Raw genomic sequence first — 12,852 nt, 5'->3', positions numbered from 1 at the left:
CCAAGGTAAATTAGACTTCTAAGTAGCTTGTAGTCTGATAGGAAAAAAAGACTCATAACTCTCACACAGGTCATTATGTGCCCCAAGAGAGGGACAGTGCCATGGAAAGCCTGAGAAAGGGGGACAGTAGCATTTGAATCAAGCCTTCAGTTCCACATAGTTTTAGCTAATATTCATTGAGCACCTCATTATCTGCCAGGCACTGAGCAAGGTGATAGGTGGACGGTATTTCATAAAACAAGCATGATCCTTCTCATGGTTGTTCACCGCCTAGGATGTATGGTGGTGTTATGAAGTGAATAAACAGGAATGTGGTCAGGGCAGGCTTGTTTGAAGAGGCAGTGTTTAAACTGAGATGAGGTGTCCATTAGGCCAAGAGCTAAGGCAGGAGGTGGGGAAGAAGGGCGTTATAGGAAAGAATAATCCAGGTAGGGACAGGTACACATGTGCAAGGGCCCAAGGCAGGAAAGCATGTGGAATGTTGGAGAGACTAAAGAGAAGCCAGCGTGGCTGAAGCATAGAGGGGAAGGGAACTGAGAAAGAGGTGGAGGTAAGGGTTCAGAGAATTAGTCTGGGGCCTGATGATGATGATTAGTCAGTAGGCCTTTGTGGGTGGTGTTTGCTGTGTGGGGGGTGGATTGAGGGGCAGTCGCAGTAGTCATGGGGAGAGAGGATTGGTGTTGTGTAGGACCACTTGGGGGGGGGGGGGGGGGGGGGAGGGGGGGGGGGGGGGGGGTGTGGTGGGGGGGGACGGGGGGGGGGGGGGGGTGGATGGAAGAGGTAGATGGATTTGGAACTACTAGAGGTAGAAACTTAGTGGCTTCTATTCTGTACCAGACCCAGGGCTGGGCCATGAGGCCGTAGAGACAAAAGAGAAAGATCCTCTGTCCCCTGGGCTTTAGAGGTCTAGTGGCATTGCAGGTTGGGTAGGATGTGGGTGGGCAGACCCAGGAGCATGGGATTTCCTTCCCATAGTCAGCAGCTCTATTCCAGTAAATGAGCAAATTTTCTCTCCAAGGTGGCATAAAATATTGCTCCTAGACTACAGTTATTTTCCTAAAGGGCAGGAAAAGCTGTTCCTCCCAAGGGCCGACTTTTATTCATTGGCTTGTCTGTAGTTCCCCTTTCTCCCTGTGATTTCATACCTGAGCTTCCTGCTGGACTTGGGGTTTGGAGACCAGAGTTTGAACTGCAGCTCTATTACCAACTTGCCACATGACTTAAAAAGATTCTGAACTTCTCTGAGTCATTTTCACCTGTAAGTGGGAATGATACTGATTTGATACCTGGGTCATTGTGAAGATGAAATGAGATAAGGTATCTTAAAGTGCTTTGTAAAATATCAAGTGCTGTAGAAATGTGAGGTATCATTATTATTTCAATGCAGTATTTATTACCAATGAAATAAAATAACAACAGTTAAAAGCAGAGCATTCCACCAGGGAAGGCCAGGGTGTACCTTGCAGGTAACTCTGAAATGGCAGATTCGGTGTAGTAGCTGTCCTTCAAGACCTTGTTGGGAATGCTGTTCTTCATCTCTTCTCTTTTATTTCATCCACTGGGATAAACCATTTCCTCTCCTCCTCCCGTCAGAGTGGTTTGCAAAAGCAAGCCATTTCACTTCTCTGGATTCCAGAACCCATTTGATGTAGAAGCCAAAGCATCTGCTTGGAGACCAAGAGAGCCTGTGAGCAGAGATGAGGGGTTTGTAGGCCTTTGGTTCCCAGCAGCCAGTTCACTCCCAGGAGTGTATTTAATTGGTTTGTGGGGAGGAAAGCAGTCAAGGGCACCGAGCCATGGAAAACAGTCAACAGCACAGAACCAGCCCACACACCACCTAAACAGGGCAGTTTCAAGCCGAAGTTTTAGGCTTGCTTTTGGATTTTAACATGGGAAATTATTTTTTTTTCCTAAGTAATATTTTTCCCCTTCTTAAAAAGCATAAATTACTTAGGAATTAAAGTACCCCTTTTCCCCATCTATGAAGCTTTTAAAAAAAATTTGTCTTCCAGCTACTAAAACGTTCTATTTTGACGAAAAAAGAAAGTGACAGTAAGTGGAGTTAACTATCCCATGTAAAGATAAATGGGTAGTATATAACATAGCTTAGCATAGTTTTTCTGTGCTTGTCATTGTTTTTATTTTCATTAATTTTCCCTAAAGTAATACATATGCTCATTGTAACTAAACAATTTGAAGATGTTATAAAGAAGAAGTTATAATCTCTCCTTTCCCCTTACTTCCCATTTCCATCTTTCTGAAATCAGTTTGGTATATATCTTTTCTCCAAGTTCCTAGTGAAATGGATGTAGGGTTTATGTAGATGTGTGGTTATTTGTTTTGTCAGAAGTGGGATCATACTTTTATTTTGTACTTTATTTTTCCCACCAAATAATACATCCTGGGTAGGTATAAATCTAATGCACCGTTTTAAATAGCTTCAGGGCTGTAGACCTAGAGGTCCACAATATATTCAGCCATTTCTCCTTTGACAGATATTCAAGTTATGTTTTGTTTTCACTAAAAATATTGTTGTGTTAAATATCTTTATATACATATCCTTCTCTACTGGCGCTTTATTTATTTATTTAACTTGACATATAGCTGACACATAATGTTACATTAGTTTCAGATATATAACATAGTGATTAGACAAGTCTGTAAATTATGCTGTGTTCCCTACGAGTGTAGCCACCGTCCGTCACCATACAACAGTATTGTAATACCATTGACTATGCTGGTGCTTTTATTTCTGTAAGTTACATTTTCAAAAATAATACTGTATATTAATAATGTACATGTTGTATATGTATTTGACATTTTAATAGAGAATATCATTCTACTATATAAAGAGTTCTAGTAATTTACATTCTTCCCAGAAATATAGTACTTCCATTTCCCTAAATCTTTACCAATATTAGATGTTCTTTCCCTTCTTCCCCCCTACCCTTTGTCTCTCCCTCCACTCTCCATTCCCCTCCTCGCTCCATCCCTTCCTCTATCTGTCCTGTTTTATTCTGTGACCAATCTGATGGCAGAAAATGGTGTCTCATCGGTGTTTGCCTTGTATTTTCTTTACTACTAGTGAGATTGAACATTGTTTCATGTTAATTGGCCACTTTGTTTTCCTCTTCTCTGAATTTCCTTCACTTTTTTCCTTAGGAATTTTTTGCTTTTTTTCTTAAGTTACAGGAGCTCTTTATATATTTATATATTAAAGATTCTATATGTATTGCAAATATTTTTCCTAATCTATTATTTGTTTATTAAATTTCTTCTATTTTTTTCTTCAGTGTCTGGATTTCTTGCCTTGTTTAGTAATTATTTCCCCACCTCGAAGTTACATAAATATTTTCCTAAACATTCTTCCAATACTTTTATGGTTTTAATTATTTAATCCTAAACCTTTAATCCCTTTGGAATTATATTTATCCGTAGCAAAGAGGTAGTGGTCAAGCTTTGTTCTAGATATGCCAGCACCATTTATTAAATAAGCCATCTTAGTGATAAATAAGTTCCTTTCTTGTATCCATTTCTGAACTCGCTGCTTTAGTCCACAGACCTATTTGTCTGTTCTTATGTTACAACCATATCTTTTTCTTAAGTCTTTATAAAGTAAATTTTTATTATCTCTTAAGACAAATCCCCTATTTACATTTTTAAATAATTTTCTTTCCTATTTCTTGGCTAAATTTTGGGGAATTTATTATTCCATGTGAACTTTAAAGTAATTTTACCCATTTCACTCTCCCAAAAAAAGCTATTTGTATTCTTATTGAAATTTAATTAAAACTATGTAGTAATTTGGAGAGGATTAATGTTTTTGGATAATTAGACTTCTCTACCCAGGAACATGCTAACTGGTTTGAAACTTAAGTGTTCTATTTCTATATTTCGTCATTTTACTTTAAAAGTTTTAAATAGGCATCATGGATATATTGTCTCAATTAAACAGTATTCCTGCTTATCCTGAATAAACAAGGACCATGCAAAGTTTTAGTTCTGATCTCTCTTTCATCCTTGACACTCTTAGCGTCAAATATGTAATATTGTCAAATTTGTGTTTATCTCCCCACTTAGCTTTGTTTCACTCAATCAGTGTTTTAAATTTACCAATACACTGTACTTACTAATTGTGCTCACTGTTGATTCCAAAATCTCACTCACTTTCTGTGTTTGGTTTCCTTTCTGTTGGAGAATGTTCTTGGAGTCAGAATGGCAAACTTGCTCAGTCTTTGTCTGAAAATGTCTTTTGCACTCTTGATATTTTAGAATTCTAGATAGACAGCATGTACAATGATTATGAAAGTTATGTGTGCTCTTTAAAAGTTTTCTTTTTTTTAAATTTTTTTTATTTATTTGACAGAGAGAGAGACAGCGAGAGAGGGAACACAAGCAGGGGGAGTGGGAGAGGGAGAAGCAGGCTTCCCGCCGAGCAGGGAGCCCGATGCGGAGCCCGATCCCAGGACCCCAGGATCATGACCTGAGCCAAAGGCAGACGCTTAACGACTGAGCCACCCAGGCGCCCCTAAAAGTTTTCAATCAAGGGACGCCTGGGTGGCTCAGTTGGTTAAGCGGCTGCCTTCGGCTCAGGTCATGATCCCAGTGCCCTGGGATCGAGTCCCGCATCAGGCTCCTTGCTCAGCAAGAAGCCTGCTTCTCCCTCTGCCTGCAGGTCCCCCTGCTTGTACTCTCGCTCAGTCTTTCTCGCCCACACTCTCTCTCTCTAACAAATAAATAAAATCTTTAAAAAAATAAAATAAAATAAAGTTTTCAATCAAAACAAATTTTTCATGTAAAAAATAAAAGTCTTTCACTCCTTTTCCCCGCAGTTTCCAAGTCCCAGAGAGAGTGTTCATAGTTTGCTGATGGCCTTGTTCTGTGTAGATACCAAAACTGTGTATGTGTATACAAATACTGAACTTTTCTAAGAATAAACAATCATGTTCATATTTTTAGTAAAAATGATGACATATACAGTTCTACACCACTTTTTAACAACAGAGCATTCACATTTTTCCTTGTCAGTACAACAAAATCTTTCTCATTCTTTGTAATAGCCGCCTAGTTTCTCACCGTATTGGTACACTGTAACTTAACTCTTCCTATTTCAGACATTTAACTTGTTTCTTCCTTTTTTTTTTTTTGGCTATTACACAATATGTTTACTGAACATCCTTTTAGTTATTGGAACATACCTGTAGCATAGATTTCTAGATATTTGGCTGACCCAAAGGATATGCACATTTAACATGTTACTAGATATGCTTAACTTGTCTTCCCAAAAGATTGTTTTAGTTTACAACCCTAGAGTGTGTCTGGCTCTAATTTTTGTTTTTCTTCTGGTCCCTTAGAATCTCCCTACTGATTAGTCAACAGTGGAAAATCTGAAGAGATGCAAGTAGGAAAAAGAAACTAAACCAGGTGGGTAGTCACAGTGCTCATACCACTCTACCACAGCAACCCAAGTGTTCGTAACCTTTCTTTCTGTTTGAACAAATAAAAGAAATAGGTTCCGAGTGAAATTAGAAAGGAATTTTGGTCCCATGAAGGAAAAGCAGGATGGCCCTTTACAGAAGTTATTCAATATCACACTGCAGTTTTACAGACCATTTCTTCATAGCATCAGAAAAACAATGTACTTCCAGCGGCTCCAAAGAGAATGGGTTTCTTCAGCCATCCACTTATGCTGATGGAATCATACACAGAAGTTATTAGCAAATTTGGGCATGATGCCAACTTCCCTGTCCACCAGGTGTTGCAAAGCTATTTTCATAAAGTCTAGGGCACATTATGGGAATTTTAATACTGTGATAGAGGAGCAAAAGCAAGCAAAACCCAGCCTGGAGAAGCAAGCACAGCCCACAGGTCTGATGAGGAGAGATGGTGCAGGTCCCTTCCAGTTGGAAGAAAATCGCAGTTCATGAAACATGAATTGCCTGCTTGGAAGTATGGCCACTCTGGGTCAGTGTTCATATTTAAACATTTCTGGCATCAGTTAATCATTTTTAACAGCCTCTGATCCATGGTTAAGCCCCCTCCCCTCCCCACAACCTGCCCACCCTCTTTCGGCTCTGTCTCCCTGCAGTTAGAATCTCCAGCCTCTGTTTCTCAGTCCAAGGCCTAGTAGTCCCGGGAGCTTGGGGGATTTCCATCTCCTTTGAATTTCTTCTCATGTCCTAGCTTGCCTCCAGCACCTAAGATTCCTTTTCTCTGTTGCTGGCAGAGTGAGAGTCTATCTGGCCACTGCCCTAGGGCTGGAACTCCCCAGATGCTTATCAGCAGGGCTTCTGGGCCTTGCCCTACAGTAGCTTCCCGATCTACCAGGCTTGTGTCCTGCTCTGACTCAGTGCCCCTGGGAACCCCCTGGATGCAGCTGTTTGCAGTGACTAAGATGCGGCAGTCAGCTCCCAGGACTGAGTATCTGGCTACGGCCAGTTTAGGAGGGCAAGCCTCCAGAAGACCTCTGTTCCAGCTGCTGTGGGAGTATTGGGGCTCACACACTGAACCTTGAGGATGCTGGGGTTATAGGAAGTCTAGAGCTGGGGTTTTTAGCCAGGGGTTTATGGGTAGCTTCTGGGATTCAGAATTTCCCCTGTACTTATGGGTACAGTATATATAAATATACTTTTCTGGGCCAAGTGTCCATAGCTTTGCTCAGATTCTCAAAGGTATCTGTGACCTCTGAATTTTAAGAACCATTGGCCTAGAGAAAGCCTAAAGTGTTGTAGACCACTGTGTCCCCCCGGGCACCGGCCTCCCAGATCCAGGATCTTGAGAGACCTCACCAGGCCTCTGGGTTTTTCTGTTTGAGGGTGAACTGGGACAAATTACCTAGTATCACTGACGCTGAGAGCCTTCCCATGGGATGTCCCAAAGTCCAATCCTGAAATTGCACTTGCAGCCCTCCGTTTCATCTCATTGAACACAGCAGGTGTATTGAACACTCTGGGCGGGTTTTCTGATTTCTGAGTCCTAGTCCCTCCAGGCAGCTGTACTGACAGTAGTGAGAATAGTGTTGATGGCTGAAATTCAGTCTGGCTCCCCACTGCCAGGAACAGCAATCAATGCTTTATCCACATCATCTCCTCTAACTCCCACAGCCCTCCAGTGAGGTTGCTACTGCTATTTTACAGATGGAGAAACAGAAGCACAGAGAGATCTAGTCACTCACCAGAGATCACATGGCCAGTAAGTCAGTAAGTGATACCTGACCCATGCCCATGAGCTTAATCACCAAGCTTTATGGTGAAAGTAAAGGGCATCGACAGAAAAACTGAACAGCGAAAACGGGGTCATTTAGTGTAGGGCGAACTGCCCTGTATACTGTAACAGTGAGAGCGTTGCATTATATGAGAAGAATTTCTATCCATTAAATTCAGATAAGGGGTTTTTTTTTTACAGCTTTATTGAGATATAACTCATAACCATACAATTCACCCATTTAAAGTGTACAATTCTGTGTGACCTTCAGTATATTTATAGAGTTGTGTGTCTTTCACCATAATTAATTTTAGAACATTTTCATTACCCATCACCTTCCCAACGCCCCATCCCTCCCCAGTCCTAGGCAACCACTGATCTCCTTTCTGTCTCCAGATGAGGTTTTAATACTTACAAAAGTAACAGTGTGGGAATCTTGGTGATCTGGAGTGAGTCATTCCCTGAAGGGTAATTAGACAAATGAAATCTGACTCTAACGTATTTTATAAATGGCTTTATTGGCTAAGAAGCTACAAGCGTGTCTTTGATATGCCCGAATTGGGGGTTGACATCAGCAAGAAACAAGTTTTCCTGAGTCCTTTCCATTTGTCGACATTGCCTGTCAAGTAGCCTCTTCTCGGTTAGCAGCTGTAGAACAATGGCTTCGTGGGGCCACGCTTCTCCGCTGGCGTCAGAACCAGTGGTAACTCAGCACAGGATCTTTTTTTCTGTCATCTGAATCCCTGCTGTGGTTTCTCTCTCTGCCTTGCTGTAGTGGTCGGTGTGAAGGCTGCTCATGTAGGTGCCTGTCACTCTTTGAAATTCAGGAGACAGCACGCACAGGATCTTGCCAGGCCCTCGGAGGACGTCCAACTGCATGCTCTCTTGAGCTTTTTCATGTTAGCAGCTCCATTGTATTATGTCTCCTGATTCATTCATTTATTCACTCTTTCTTTTAGAAAACATTTATTGGGCACTATGCAGCAGGTGCGGTGGTAGGTGCTCAGTGAATCTGTGCTCTGAAAGCCCCTCATCCCCATTATTACAGTGTGTGGCCTTGTTTCACCCAGGCAGGGATAGCCATTTGTGTTGAGAGAAGCCAGAGGGGCAGGGAGTTCTCTGATGGGGATGAGACAGATGCAGTATCATCCACATCAAGACAAAGCCGTCCCCAGAATGCACCATCCTAAAGGACGCGCACTGAATTGGGAATGAGGAACCACGGTTTCAAGTCCTGATTCACTCACTAACTGGTTGGGGGCCTTAGGTGACTCATGCCACCTCTGTGAGTCATGGTCTCTCCATTGTGAGGGTTAGATAATGCTGTGCCTCTAAAATGCTTTCAGGACCATTGCTGGAAAGAGTATGCACTTAGTAAGTGTTGAATGAATGACTGAAGGAATGAGGGAACATTCTGTGATTCTCAGTGCTAGAGTAGAACTCGAACAGGTCAGGTGACTAGGTAGAGGTAAGTGTAAATGAAGACAAAGGAGAAACCTCCCTTTCCTCTCCTTGGCAGCCCGCTCCTGCCACGTCAGCCCCTTCACCTCACCTGTTCCTAGGGGGGCTCTCACATCCTCTGCCTCCCTGAGCCAGAGAGGTACCGCCTTTGAGGCCTAGAAGCCAGCCGGTCCTGGGTGGGAATCTCCAGGACATCCCAGCAATGTGTAAAAGGGATCTAATTACACAGGGCTACTGTGAAGTAACTCAGAGGATGTATGGAAAGCACCTGTTACCATGTCCTGATGCACAGTGTATACACCCCATAAATGGTAACCATTTTAATTTTATTAGCCCCCACTCTGCCTTATACATCTTTTCGTTACAGCTCTTAACCACCAAGCTCTTTAAAGATTCTTAAAGTTTTTAAAGATTTCTCTACAGAAGTGGTCCCTAAACTCTTTTCTCTCTCCTCACCTGTGCGGGCTCCAACACCCTCCCGGCAGCAGCAGAGGCACCCGCCCCGTGTCCCCACCTGGTGTTACTAGAATCCCTGTGGGAGGCAAGGGGCACAGCTTGAAATGGTCTCCCAGCGATCCTGGTAATTCTGGTGTATGCCCCCCCCCACTGGTTACAAATATCGGGGCATGAGTCGATCTCCCCAACTAGACCATGGACTTCCCTCAAGGACACAGTGATGTCTTAACCGTTCCTTCGTCCGTGGCATCTAGTCCCAAGCCTGGTATAGACTGAGTGACGAGTAAAATTTTGTTGAACGAATAGATGGATAAATTAGTATTAAAGAGATAATATCTTGCTGCTTTTCATTCTCCACAGTGGATTTAGGAAATGCTTTTTATAGACTTGTGGAAGGCCTGGAGAGGTAGTATTGTAGAGACCACTCTGGCTATCCATTGCTGAATAACACTGCAGCCCCAGTACTTAGTGGTTTGAAATAACAGTAATAATTTCTTATCTCATGATTTCTGTGGGTCAGAAATTGGGGAACAGCTTGGCTGGGCACTTGTGGCTTGGATCTCTCATGCACTCGCAGTCAGATGGTGGCTGGTGCTGGAACAGCTAGGGGCCATTGCAGCCGGAGGCTGCTGGCTACATCTCTCTCCTCACCCTAGCAGGACCTCTCCGTGTGGGCACTTCATTGGGCTGGTTTGGGCTTCCTCAGAGCGTGGCAGCCTCAGATTCCTTACATGCAGCTCAAAGCTCCGAAGACAAGTGTGTCCCAAGAGAGCCTGCTGGAGGCTGTGTCTCCTCCCCTAACCCCATCTTGGGAGTCACACAGCATCGTTCCTGTTGCATCCCATTAGTTAGGAGCAAGTCACTAAGGCCACATCATTCAAAGGATGCAAATTAGATCCCCCTCTTAATAGGAGCAACGCCCAAGCATTTATAGACATGTTTCAAAACCACCACAAAGACCCCGGCTTACTCACTTCATTCCACATTTGAGACCCCTGGAGTCTCAGGGGAAGAACCTTGCCCAGAGGTGCCCAGCAGAGCTGGGGTACAGGCCACCCTCTGGACCTTTGGCTGGCCTGCATGGAAGTGATCACACTTTCCTTTCCTGCCCTCCCTCCACCGCATGCCGGGGACTGCCAGTCCCTGGGAACCGCTTTAGCCAAGCCCTCAGCAAGTTTAGATAGTGTGTAACCAGCAGAAGGCCCAGAGACACCCAGTGTGCCTGGTCCCCAAGCGGTAATGCAGCTGGACTATTCTCCCTCTTTCCAGAGACCTCTACAGAAACACAGATGTTCACGCATTGAGGAGTTTGTATCACTGTCCCACTCCCCAGTCCTCCGTGCAGTACTAACACTGCCCTGCCCCGGGGAGAGATGTGGCTGCTGAGGAAGTGAGAGTTTTAAAATTTGTACCCCCAAGTAATTATTTTTCCATTGCTGTAAAGTTAGATAGCAAAAGATAGAATTTGGTGGCAGAATTCAGAGAATCAACCTAACATCACTGAAAAGATTCTGAAGATTTTTACCTCCAGCTGAAAATTCCAAATAGAACTTTGCTCAAGTGTGGGGAAAGTACGTGTGGGTATATGTTTCAGCCAGCACTGTAGAATATTTTCTTGGGACTTCATGCCTTTCTTGCCCTTCCCTCAGAAATGCCTTACCGTGAGGTTGGAGACAGGGGAGGAAAGGGGATAGATCGCGTTTAGCAAACTCTTATTGCGTGCCAGCAGGTGCTGATTCATTTCTGTGCTTCCTAGCCGAATAGCACTGGCTCGATCCCACCCCATACTCGGGGGGTATGACTTTGGGGGAAGCTCCTTAACCTCTCTGCACCTCAGCTTTCTCTTCCACAGAACAGGATTAAGAACACTTTCCACCTGATAGAGCTGCTATAAAATTAAGTGAGATAATGCCTGTAAGATGCACACAGTCTGACATGCAGGAAGGACTCTGTAAATGCTGGCTCTGACTATTCCCCACAGCCACCTTTCGAGGCAGTTGTCATACCCCCATCTTCCAGAAGAGGAATCTGTGGTCAGGTGAGTTGCTCAGCTATAGGGGCAGAAGCTGGTGAGCGCCAGGGTGGCTCAGTTGGTTAAGCATCTGCCTTCAGCTCTGGTCATGATCCCGGGGTCCTGGGATCAAATCCCCACATCAGGCTCCCTGCTCCGCGGGGAGTCAGCTTCTCCCTTTCCCTCTGCCCCTCCCCTCTGCTCATGCTCTCTCTCTCTCACTCACTCTCTCTCTCAAAATAAATAAATAAAATCTTTAAAAAAGAAGCAGCTGGTGATTCCTCAGCCCCTGTCGTGTCCACCACACTACACAAGACTCCAGGTGGCTCAGCCCCAGGCCTTCCCGACCTGCAGAAGTGGTGGGCAGAGGGGCTCTGGAGGCTGCATGCCCTGCAGGACCCTCTGGTCAGAGTCCTAGATAAGGAAAATTTGAAAAGCAGGGCCAGGAATCCAGGTACAAGGCTCTGTAAAGAGAGTAACAGTGTTCCAGGCAGAGAAAACAGTCTTGTGAAGGCCCTGAGGTTGGGAAGAATATAGTTAGTTTGAGGAGTTAACGAGTAAATGGGCCAAAAGACAGCGGGAATGAGAAGAAAGGTCACAGAGGAAGGCAGGGTCAGATCCATGCAGGACTTCAGGGGCTGGTGGGATGAGTTTGGATTTTGCCGGATGTGGAATAGAAAAGCATCAAAGGTTGAATGAAGCAGGGGAATGACCCAATGTCCGATATGCAGTGTCCGATATCACCCCGGCTGCTCGTATAGAAAATTGATAGACCTTGGGCCAAGGGCAAGGGCAGAACAGGGATGCAATGAGGAGGCTCCACCAGGGGTGCAGGTGAGGCATGACAGAGACCAGGTGGTGACCATGGAGGGGGAAGGAGGGCAGATCCACGCTGAGCTTTGCAAGTGGAAATGATGGGACCTGGTGAGGAATTCATATATGAGTGGAGGACGAGGAGGAGTCCAGCATGATTTCAGGTTTCCAGCTTGAGCAGTCTGGATAGATGGTGCCTTCACTGAGCTGGGGAAGGCTAAAGGGAGCAGGCTTGTGACTGGACATGTGAAGTTTGAAATGTGAAGGAGGCAGTCAGGTTGGCGAATCTAGAGCTCTGGAGAGAGGCCGCGGGCTATATGGGGAGTCATCAACACATACTATTAAGGGAAAGGGTTAAGAACTTCCAGGGACCAGCAGAGAGAGAGAAGGACCCAAGCCTGGTCCTGATCCCGGGCCTAGGGGGCTATCACACCAAAGTCCCTAACAGAGGAGGCACCTGTGTGGAAGGGGTTGTGACATGGCCCAAGACGTTAGGGGAGGCCCCTGGAGTGTGGTGGACATCTGAGAAAAAGGATGTCCATGAGGACTGACAACCAGGAGGTCGATGAGGACTTTGTGTGACTCAGCACCCTGCCCTTTCCTCCTCACAGCGGGGAGTTGGCCTCCTGAAGCCTGTGTCTCCACCACCTGCCCCTGGGGCTGCATGGCTTTGGTCCTCCGGGTGCAGAGGCCAAAGCCCTGCCTGACTGCCTCCAAATGAAGCCTCCCTGGAGGCTGCTCTTTGGGCATCAGGCATTGCCCTGGCAGGAGACTCCTCTCTGGTGACTCGACTCTGGGTATGCCCCTGAGGCACTAGATAGAGCTTGGTGCCAGTCCGCCCCTTGGTGCAGGCCTCCTGTGGTTAGAATCAGCTGCCCTGCCCCTTCTCAGGTTCTGGGAGGTGCTCA

At 45.0% G+C, this 12,852-nt stretch overlaps 1 protein-coding gene across 3 annotated transcripts in view; it reads left to right on the top strand.

Annotated features, from left to right (window-relative positions):
* PKIG (cAMP-dependent protein kinase inhibitor gamma) overlaps positions 1-12,852 on the top strand; it is a 95,930-nt gene that overhangs the window by 68,789 nt on the left and 14,289 nt on the right. For all 3 annotated transcript variants that reach the window (XR_004301278.1, XR_004301279.1, XM_032420045.1), the window contains one exon: positions 5,355-5,424. The gene's annotated coding sequence lies outside the window, so the exon portion shown is untranslated. The remainder of the gene's footprint in view (positions 1-5,354; positions 5,425-12,852) is intronic.

This window comes from Phoca vitulina, unplaced genomic scaffold, assembly GCF_004348235.1.
Source record: "Phoca vitulina isolate PV1807 unplaced genomic scaffold, GSC_HSeal_1.0 scaffold22, whole genome shotgun sequence".
Lineage (NCBI taxonomy): Eukaryota > Metazoa > Chordata > Mammalia > Carnivora > Phocidae > Phoca > Phoca vitulina.
This window is presented reverse-complemented; position numbering and strand designations above follow the sequence as displayed.